Here is an 11,487-nt window from a genome sequence, read left to right as displayed (position 1 = left end):
CTTTGTGTAGCATTTGGTATTTTCTAAGTGCTTTGGAAGCATTCTTATTTATTATATTTCACAGAAGGGAAAGAGAAATATAGGGTTTAGCAGCAACCACTTGCATTAAACGTGGTGGCATGTGATATCATGATGTTCTTCACTGAATTTCGCTGCCCCTTATCACAAATTCCAGTACAATATAATTTTAGTGCATTTCTCCTCATCAGGAATGTTGGAGGTGCATTTTAAGTTTCTATAGTAAATGCTAGAATGACCAAATTGCAGACTAATTGTTTCCATATTGTACTTAAAATGAGTTTTTACAAATGAAAAAGATGACTCTATACAATCAACGCTATTTATTGTACCTCTGGGCCTACCCTTCTAAAAATTGTAGCTTATCAATTTTTCTCTGTCAAGCTTGAACTAATGTAAATAACTGAAATAATGTAAAGTTATATTTTCATGTTTTTATAGCTACGACATGACAAGAATACATAATGTAAGAGTATTTCAACTATGGATAATGTTGACTGGATAATGCACATCTCAGTTACAAGCAGTAATCATAGTTTAATAGCCATGTAACGGTGCATCAATATATTGCTGTATAAATATGTCTGTGTGCATAAGTGAAAAATGGTCAAACAAGAGTGATGACAGCTGTCTAAAGGTTTTTTTATTCATTTTATATCAAAACTGTTATGGAAAGACCAAAACGTTTATGAACTATTCTTATGTAAATTTACAACTGTCCTTTGCTGTACTTTTTTGTTTACAGTATAGTACCTTATTTTCTGCTGTGTTAAGTGGGTGTCAAACTCCAAGGAGACATACACTTTCTACAACTTCTATTGAAGATATTGGAATTTCCAATTTTTCATGTGTACTATGTCAGAAAATGCTTTTGATTTTATTTTTAAATCTAACATCGGATGGCTTTTTCGGAGTGTTGTAAAAACTTCAATCATACATAAAACATGTTCTTACAAAAGGCAAAAGATCTTTATTTTTTTCTTACTTGATAGTTCTTCAAGCTAATAATAATGAGAAACCAAAAAATGTATTTAAATTTTTTTCCGAACAAACCCAGCTATTTCTACTCAATAAGGACATCTTCGTTCAGTTTATATGTCAGCTAGGTACAAATGTAACAGAATAGAAATAACATTTTAAGATAAAATGGTTAACATTTTCGATATTCCAAACCTACAGTCATTAAGTGCTTTAGGCATATGTGGAAATATGACCATTAATTAATGAAATTTCTCATTTTATGATAGATACACTCTATTGCTAAAATGTCACACATTACCATCATCAGCCGTTGCACTGTGTGTTGTCAGTTCAGCTGTTGTTATAGTCACATTAAAGAGCAGAAGGGTGACTTGCTTTAAAAATTCCATAAGGTAACACATTTCCAGACCTACATGTTTCAAAAAATGTGTTCGTTTATTGTTTTACTGGAAAAGATTATTAATGGAAACTAAAACTCTTGCCCTTTTGATTAAGTCTTTTTACAAAGGTGATCATTTTAATATTTAAGCAGTCCTTTTTAAATAGATTCTAAAATTATTAAGAGATTTTAGTTCTTCAAAATTGCACATTCAAATTTCTTTTATAGAATTATGTGGGTTTTAATATATTTAATGTTTCATAGATGAGTATATCAATGCATCTGCTTAAAAATAGAGTAATCTTGACTTTCCACTCTGCAAATACTCGAAATGTTTTTGTGGTCCTGGTAGTAAAATGAGCAAATGAAGAGAAGCATTAACAATGTAATAACCCTACAGGATGATTTCAATACAACACCTTGATGATACCATTTAAAAAACACTTGTTGAAACTAATTAGAATACAATACAATGTGATTTCTCTCCTTTCCTCTGTTCTCTATCTCATCACCTCCTAGAGTTATCAGACTGGTAAATTTAAACAACTCAAGTGTCACTTCTACCTTGAAATATGTTTCTGGGCATTTAAACTTGTTTTCGGACTAGATAGAGTTCATTATATATTACACTTTGAGAGACCGCTAGTCTGTCATGTAAAATGAGGGGTAGTTTAGGCAAATATTCCATTTTCCTATAATTCAAATAGTAGGTGTGAATTAGTTGCGTAAGTTCTCCATATTATCAATTTTAATTGATAATGCATGGTTTATTAATAATTTACTATGGACTTTAGAGAGTTTATTAGTTAAGTTTCACAAATTTTATATGAACTCTCAATAAGCTTATTAAAGGAAAGAGAATGATGTAAATATCTATAGAGTAAATTTTGTGCAAGGGCTTCTAATACTTAAAATTGGTTTATTTTTAATCACCAACATGAAAGATGGGTAAGTATAAATGAATCATCATGATATTCTGAATGAGAGTTTGGGGATACATTAAATGGTTTGTGAGAGTTGTATCAAATTTTTTAAAAAGAAAGGGTTCATTCTCTTAATGTGGTGTTTTGGCTAGACCATGACACTGGAAATTCTATTAGGTACTAATTAATACAATGTACTTTGACTGTTTCTGTGTTTTAAAACAACTCATAGACAGCATATAGCACTCTAAGTACATGAATGCTCAAACACATTTATATAAACATGATGGTATTCAAGCACAGATACTAACATAACCTAATATCCAGTACATGTAGGAAAGTGTCTAGAGTAAATCTGGATCATAAGAATTTGTGTATGTGTTTTATATCTTGTCTCTATTCATGTCTTTCTTGCTTTTACCATTTTGCATTCTCTGCCTGCCCTTAAGTACAACTGCCATTTTTCATATGTGATATTTCAAATGAGATCTCATTTTTTAGTTTCATTCATCGTGCTTTTTGGCTTTTTTTCCATGTTATCTATTTCTGGTTTGTCTTCACGAGAGATTTTGCTTTGAGGGCACTTGGAATGCAGTTCATTTTGTCAAAGGCAGGACTGACAGTTTCAGAGTCTTCTTAATAACTGTAGTAAATGACTAAGAATTTCTCAAGTGAAATAAAAATTTCCTGCTAAGCTCGATTTCTGCATTGCTCACATATTCTGACCCAATAATTGTGAATTTGCTATATTCCTCCGTATACTTACAGAGCCCCACAAGTTATACAGTTTCTGTAGGAAGTGGGAGGCTCTTTGATGAAGCAGGAAGAGTGAAAACTCTATTTTTAATGTTTGTTCCTCAGAATTCCTTTTTAAAGCCACTTTACAATGAGCACAAGCCAATTCTCTATTTTAATTCCACTCGCAAGCACTTCCAGATTATTCTGTAATTGTCTTTTTTCCCACTACGTATAAGTCAATTTTGCTATTTCAGAACCAAATTCCTTTTGGATATGCATAAACTCACTGTTAGTTCATTGGATAATCCTGAAGTCACTGAATGAATTTGGTCATTTTTGTTTCTTTCTTTTTTTTTCCTTTCAGGTTAATGTGCCAATTTCATTTTATTGTAAATTGGAATGTGGGGGAGTGGAGTAAGCACTTGGGAGGGAGTCAAAACCAGGATTCTAGCTTTATCTTCCATTGTTGCACGCCTCCCTTTGTCTCTGTCTTCTCAACTGGAGTATATGGATACTGGGACTGTCTCATGGAAATGATGAAAGGAAATTTAATGTGATTATTTAAAACATAATGCAACATTATCCCTTAAAAAATGATTTGAACAAATGAGTTCATGCATTGGAGTGCCACTTGGTGCAGTTTTTGGTGTTCAGTTCCAAATTTGTTGCATCATCTCAAAATATTAGAAAAGCAGTTCTACCCTATAACTTTCATTCATTAATTCAGTTATTCATTCATTCCATCTAACAAGTATTTATTGAATATATCTTGAATAAATATAAACTGAAAGTAAGGGCTAAATTTGAAACCCCTATTCTGAGGATTAAATATTATATTTTCTTTAAAGCATGTAGTTCTTTGATCCCACTCACTTAGAAATAATGAGTATATACATAACTCTGTGACAATTAAGGGTTATAGATTTATGTCCAACAATTTTTAACTCAAGCCATTCAAACTTTAATTTAGAGCAGATATCTGATAACATTCACCAACAATCTCCTTATATATGGACTCATAATCTTATCTCTGAAAAAAACAAATTCTCAGGTTGTGTAAATTGTGCTTGCCCATAAATTTATTTGGCATCCAATCAATATTTCTATCTCCATTTTCAGAGTCAAATCCATTAACAAATACCAAAGTTTGGTAATTCTAAATTATTGCCACCTGCATGGCTTATGTATAGAATCTATTTCTTTGGATAAGAATTTAATTCAAATATTATTTTGAATATTTTTAGTCAGTCAGCAGCTAAACAGTATCTTAGATTTAAACTGCAACAAAAATTAAAGGAAAAAATATTTTAAAAACAAGCTGGTAATTTCTTAACTATGAGCCTGCCATTTGAGAATTTATTCATGAAAATGCTTAAAATGAATATCACTATTATTTTTTAAATCTTATTTAAACATTTGCCTTAAATCACACCTAAATTCATTGATAGTATTTTTTTCAGATGGAAAGAGTTTTGAAGGAATTTGCACTTTTGTTAGATTTCCTAAACCAAAGAAAAATATACCTTACCTTTAAGAATTTATATGTTATACTGTGGTATTTTAATTATCACCCATTATATTGCCAACATTAATAGGTAAGAAAGTCTATTTGATAAGAGTCAGAACCAAAATCAATTATAAATTAATTTATACATATTTTCCATTTCTTTCTTTTTTTGACTTATAATAATGCAGTTTAGAGGCTTTCGCATGTAAAAATCACCTTTTTTCCTCCAGCATCTTATGGTCAAGAATTTTGTTATGAAAATTCCTGTGCTTATTAAAATTTTAAGCTATTGGATATATTTGACTCATATCTAAAAACACTTGTGTAAATATTTACAGACTTAAAAGGAAATAACTTCATGAAAATTATTTGCAAGATTCTTGAAATAATTATGAAAATGGAAATCTATAATATTACGTACTATATACTCTTGCTTTGCCTATGCATCTTTCCCTCTCACCTTCCCTCCCTCCCCAAATTAGACTTTATTTGGCTGGTTATCTCAACTGATCAGAGAACAGTTTTACTGAAGTCTAAGTCATGAGTTGCAATCACATGTACCAGTTAATTTTGCATGATTCTTAGATCATAGACAATATATCAACCTTATACATCCTTCTTGCAAATATGTGCCTTAGTTCTCTGTGAGGGTTATTACGGATAATCAGTGTGAAGCTATCATCTTTGTTTGGGGTTCTTTTTAAATGAAAATGCATTCTTGGATTTATAACTATATTTAGTCTGTATCTTAAAATCCTTCCAAGTCTGTTTTATGTGCATTATCTTGTCAGCTATTTGTGTTAAAGATAAACACGTCTTTGTTCATTTTTATTTAATGTTTGTTTCTGTGTGTTTATGTTCATGTGTGTATTAAAAAAATTCCACATCTGTATCATTTATTCTGCTAATTATTTGTAACATTATTAACATACCTTCTAAGTTTTTTAACTCAAAAAAATTAAATGGATGGAGTAAACTATTATGGAGATTTTAGAGGGGTTTTCAAAAGAAAATTAAGCAACTCTTTAGGTAGGAAATATGAGTCAAAGTAACTAAACTCAAGCCCAAAATTATGCCTTGCTGTTTTTTATTTGAAATTTATTTTAAAGTACTCAATTCTTCAAAATTGAATTTCCATGATTTCTACTTCATAATTAGCTGTCACAGCATCTCCACACGGGAAAGAATTTTGGAGTCATGGTTACAGTGTGTCTTATCTTCGGCGTTTTCTTCATCAACAAAACAATAACTTATAGGGGATAAGATTGAACTTCAGTATCTAGAAATGGTTTTCTGGAGACAGGAATAAAGTATATACCCCAAGTATCTGAATAACAGTTTCCAATATCAAAGGAAAATTAGTTACCAATATAATTTTCAGAGTGTCATGGTCATCTTCAAGACACTCATTTCCCTGATGATACACTGACTGAGACATAGAGAGGACCAGTTATTGGCCGGCTGTACGTGGCCGGTTAAGGACAAGTCGGGATTGTATCCCAGGGCTGATTCCCTATTCCAATCTTTTTTCTCCCTGCACCAGATGGGAACTCTTTTGTTTATTTAATTTTTTTTTGTAAGGAAGATCAACCCTGAGCTAACATCCATGCTAATCCTCCTCTTTTTACTGAGGAAGATCGGCTCTGAGCTAACATCTATTGCCAATCCTCCTCCTTTTATTTTTTCCCAAAGCCCCAGTACATAGTTGTATGTCATAGTTGCACATTCTTCTAGTTGCTATATGTGGGATGCGGCCTCAGCATGGCCGGAGAAGCGGTACAACGGTGCGCGCCCGGGATCCAAACCAGGGTCGCCAGTAGCGGAGCGGACGCACTTAAGCGCGAAGCCACGGGGCCAGCCCAGATGGGAACTCTTTAGTTCTCCTATGAACAGCTATGTATTAGAAGAGTAGGAATGCTCTATTCAGCGAGACACCTTTTTTTTGTAATTAATGGCTTAACCTTTGAATTAGGATACACTCCTGCGGTTTAATTTGCATCCAGGAACTTTTCTTACTCTGAGTGGGATATACACCATAGAACTGGCCAGAGAAGCAGCATAATAATTAATAAAAATACAATTTTAAGTGTTATTGGTATATGTTTTTTAAATAAGTGCTTACATTTATTTTTCTTGATGTCTAAAATATTTATGAGGAAAACAATCATTCAATCTAATAATTGGTAAAGAAATATACATGCCCATCTTTACTTAGTGGCTGTCCTAAAATCATTTTTGAAAAAGGTGGGATTATAAATACAAACACAAGTTGTCATTATTACATCTTAATTTGCTTCTAGAAAATGTGAAAACATTTTACAAAAAAAATTGGAAGAACTTGTTAAAATCATAGATTGAGTACATAATGTCAAATATACATTTTAATATTTATTTTTCACGTTTATAAAGATAATGCTTTTCAGCTCTATTAGATTATAAAATACTAACATCTGGGTTTGTAGTTTATATAAACCTTCATAGAAAAATTTAATATTGTACTGCAATATGTAAATTTCAAAGGATTTTCATGTTTGATTCTCAGGTTTATATTAATTTTTCACACATTATCACATTATTCCTATTACCATATTGTCTTTTCCAATACAATGGCAAAACGAGAAAATGTTTTCTTTTTTCTTTTTTTTGTGAGGAAGATCAGCCCTGAGCTAACCTCCATGCCAATCCTCCTCTTTTTGCTGAGGAAGACTGGCCCTGAGCTAACATCTGTGCCCATCTTCCTCCACTTTATATGGGACACCGCCACAGCATGGCCTGACAAGCGGTGCATCAGTGTGCACCCAGGATCCGAACCCAGGCTGCCAGCTGCAGAGCGCGCACACTTAACTGCTCCGCCACAGGGCCAGCCCCAAGAAAACATTTTCACAAGCATAAAATGTATTATTTTATGCCTGAAAAACATGCATGATTTACTCTTTTCACTTTCTCTGTTCATCTTTATATTTTCTGTAATATGATTTATCCATTTGGCCAGCTTTCATTCACAGCCATCCACATGACAATGATTGGTTTTTCCATTTCTGCTTATTAGAAAGACTCTACAAAAATCTTTCTCAGACATAATTTAGCAAAAACCTAGTAATTTCTCAAGATTTTTCTTTCTTGTAATACCTAACCTGGATCTCCCACACCCACTGGACCCCAAGCAAAACTGATTAAGTACTTTCTTTTGTTTAAATGCTGTACCTGGTGGAAATCTCTCTAATACAACAATGAAGCTATATTTTTAATGGTTTGCTTAAACGTTTGTTTCCTTTATTATAGTGTGGGCTTCCTGAAGGCAAGGAAGAAATATATCTTGTTCATCTTTGAGTACTTACCACTTCTTCAAAATAATGATAATGATAGCTTACACTTACAAAGCATGTATCATGTGCAAGGCATCACACTATGAAGTTCAAACTATTGTAATAATCCTCACTTTACAAATAAGGAATCAGAGGCACAAAGGCACAAAGAGGTTAAATCATTCGTTCAGAGTCACATAGCTAGTGGGAGGTAGACGCAGGTTTTCGTATCTGAGTGTGATGGTTTCAGAGTTTAGTGCTTGTAACTCACACATGGGAAGATACAGGTCACAATGCAATGCTATGTGATAAAAATGTATTCTAAAAATAAAAATGAGTTAAGGATTAGACTCACCAAACAGCCAGGCAGGTGCCCAGAGCATAGATCTATAGTGAACACTCAGACATTGTGAAAAACATCACTGGATCCGTAATAATGAAGTGGAGAAAGGGTATTTAGGGAAATCCCCATGGGATAGTAGTATGCGTAGCTGGGAAGACTACTCTAATAAGTCACTTAGGTTTTAGTGAGGTCCCTGACAGATATGCTCCAGTAATAATAGAGAATTGCTAAACTGCCATCTAAAGAGAGTGCATGACATTAGCTTTTATTTTGCTGAGTTTGGAGCCAGAGCAGAATTGCTAAGAAAATGGAGGCAAAGTTCAACATAAATCATTCTTCTCCAAAGAAACTTTTTTTTTGTGTGTGAGGAAGATTAGCCCTGAGCTAACATCCGATGCCAATCCTCTTTTTGCTGAGGAAAATCGGCCCTGGGCTAACATCCATGCCCATCTTCCTCCACTTTATATGGGACGCCGCCACAGCATGGCTTGACAAGCAGTGCGTTGGTGCGCACCTGGGATCCAAACCTGTGAACCCCGGGCCACCACAGCGGAGTGCACACACACAACCATTGTGCCACCAGGCCATCCCCCCCGCCTTTTTTTTTGCTGAGGAAGATTTGCCCAGGGGTAACATCTGTTGCCAATCTTCCTCTTTTTGCTTGAGGAAGATTCACCCTGAGCTAACATCTGTTCCAATCTTCCTCTATTTGTGTGTGGGTTGCCACCACAACATGGCCACAGACGAATGGTGTAGGTCCATGCCCAGGAACCAAACCCACGCTGCTGAAGTGGAATGTGTTGAACTTAACCACTAGGCCATGGGGTCGGTCCTCAAAGAAACTTTTTATAGCACACTATTTTTACATAATGCTGTTTTTTAAAAAAATCATATTTTATGACCAGAGTCCTACAAATATTTTCTAACTCAATAAAAATTTATTTTGTTTAGCAATCTTTATAATGACTTCCTTTCAAAAAGGCCTGTATTACTTCAATTTCTTCTTAGCCTCCTTCACTGAATAAACCCTTACTATTCATAATATGAATATAAATATTCCTGAGAGATTTTTTTCCTTCTATCTCAACTCTTCTTAAATTATACTCTCTCTTTGGGGAAACCCATTTTTCTCTATAGATTTGATCATTGTCTCTGTGCTGCGTTTTCCTAAATATGTGTGGATAGCCTGATCAAATAGCCCTGATCTCTTTCCTCAGTTCTAGACCCATATCTTCAACTGTCTAGTAGGCATATTATTATTAATATCATTAATATTATTAAAAATAATGGCTAATATTCTTGAATATTAGTTAATTTCCAGTTACTATTTTAAACATTTTGCATATATCAATGCTTTTAATACAGAAATATCAGGAATTTTATACTATTATCATATCCATTGTGCCTTAATGAAATAGAGGCAAAAGAGACAACATAACTTATCCTAAGTCTCAACTACAGCTGGAAATTTCTATGGGCACTTCAACCTGAACAGACTCAAAACTGAATTTATTATCTTTCCAGTAAAAATTGTTTCTCTGTCTGGTAAGATCCTTTTTAGTTACATTTGACCCTTAGGCTACTGTCGTAAATGTGAACCTTCTTACCTATAAGAAAACATAAATAACATTTAAATCATTTTCGTAAATGTAGGAGAGACTCTTATAGAGCCAATCTTTCCCTTTCAAAATTCACATTTATGAATATATACAAATACTAATCAAAGTATTTTGAACATCCGTTTACCCAATAGAAAAAATCCCCAAACAATCCTATTGTTTTTGTTCCTTAAATTGTAATTCATTTCATTTTAACAGTTAAGCATTGTTCCTTGTGTTGAAAATCACATCTAGATTGTCTTATATCAGACTCCCAGAGGGCTCATGTTAACTGTCTGTGCATTCATTTAATTATATATTTATTTACTCAATGAAGATTTATTGAACATGTATTATGTGACAGGCTCTCTGCCATACAATAATACACGGTACTTCTGGCAGTTATGTTTCATCTGTTCTATATGAAAAAGCAAATTGTTCAAGATTTTCTTTAAATTACTTTCACTTGTCCCTTTCATATGTCTCAATCCCTCTGCTGTCTCATTGTTATACTCCTAATTCTTCTGAGATGTGGATTTAAATATTTTGCTAATCCATCCTAAAACTATTTGCACTGTACTATGATGATAAAGTATTGAATAAAGCACACAGAGTCCTTGCCCTTTTAGAACTTCTGATATGACTGGTAAGAGAGATTTTGCACAAGTAATCACAAGAAAAGCTGAGAGTTATGAAGAAGAAGAATGTGCCATGGGAACAAGGTGGGCCTAGATCTTTGTGTGGTCTCTGGCAGGCCTCTTGGGGAAAGTGACATTTAAGCTGAAACTTACAGGACACGTGGGAGTTATAGAAAAGGAGAGAATGTGTTGGAGGAAGAGCAGTTCAGGTAGATACCGTGCACCGCAAATCTTGGAAACAGGAAAATAACAGATAAGAATACCAGGGGAGATACACCAGCTTCAGACGCTATCTCTACCCTACACCTCTTTGCAGCTCCTGGAGTATTTCATTTAGGAGCTACCCATCAGCAAGGGCCATGTTGCCTCCTTTCCAGAGCATGGTGTTTGCTTGAACAAAGGTGGCATTCATTTGTTTCATATATCAATCATATTAGATAGGAGTCATGATTACAAGTGTGACTAATAAAGAGCAGTTAAGAAACATGCCCATATTCTAGAAGTTAGGAAGTGTCAGAACCAGGACTGTCAGAGCCACCTCTTTTGCCTCAGTTCCTGATCTTTGTATGTATCACACTGCTCTCCTCTCCAGTGAGTAAGCATATGTGGGGTTAGAACCATGCCCTCACTTCCATACTCAGGTCAGAAAATGACTTGTGCACGTGCTTCTCAAACGCCATGTTTTATTTACCCTGTAATAGATTTTTGTACAGTAGAATTGATGGAAACACCTCTCCTCAATGAATATTTGTTCTTTGTTCTTAAAAAGACCAAATGAATCTTTACACCTTCCCTTTCGGTAGTAAAAAAATGTCAATTTTTTGAATAGAGATAATTTCTGCTATTTCTTTCGAGCAGGTTTTATCAAAGAGAATTTCATATGAAATATATTTCTGACAAAATAAATTCCTAGAGAAGCTCTTAGAAAAATCCTATGACAAGAAATATATAAAGCCATAAGCACCTTAAGAGGGATTGACTGTCTATTAAAGCATTTTTCTGATCTTCCAGTCTGTGTTTCCCGAGCCTTCTACGAGGTACTGAAATGTCAATCTCA

Source organism: Ceratotherium simum, chromosome 12 (assembly GCF_057802395.1).
Source record: "Ceratotherium simum simum isolate JZ-2026a chromosome 12, ASM5780239v1, whole genome shotgun sequence".
NCBI classification, from domain to species: domain Eukaryota; kingdom Metazoa; phylum Chordata; class Mammalia; order Perissodactyla; family Rhinocerotidae; genus Ceratotherium; species Ceratotherium simum.
This window is presented reverse-complemented; position numbering follows the sequence as displayed.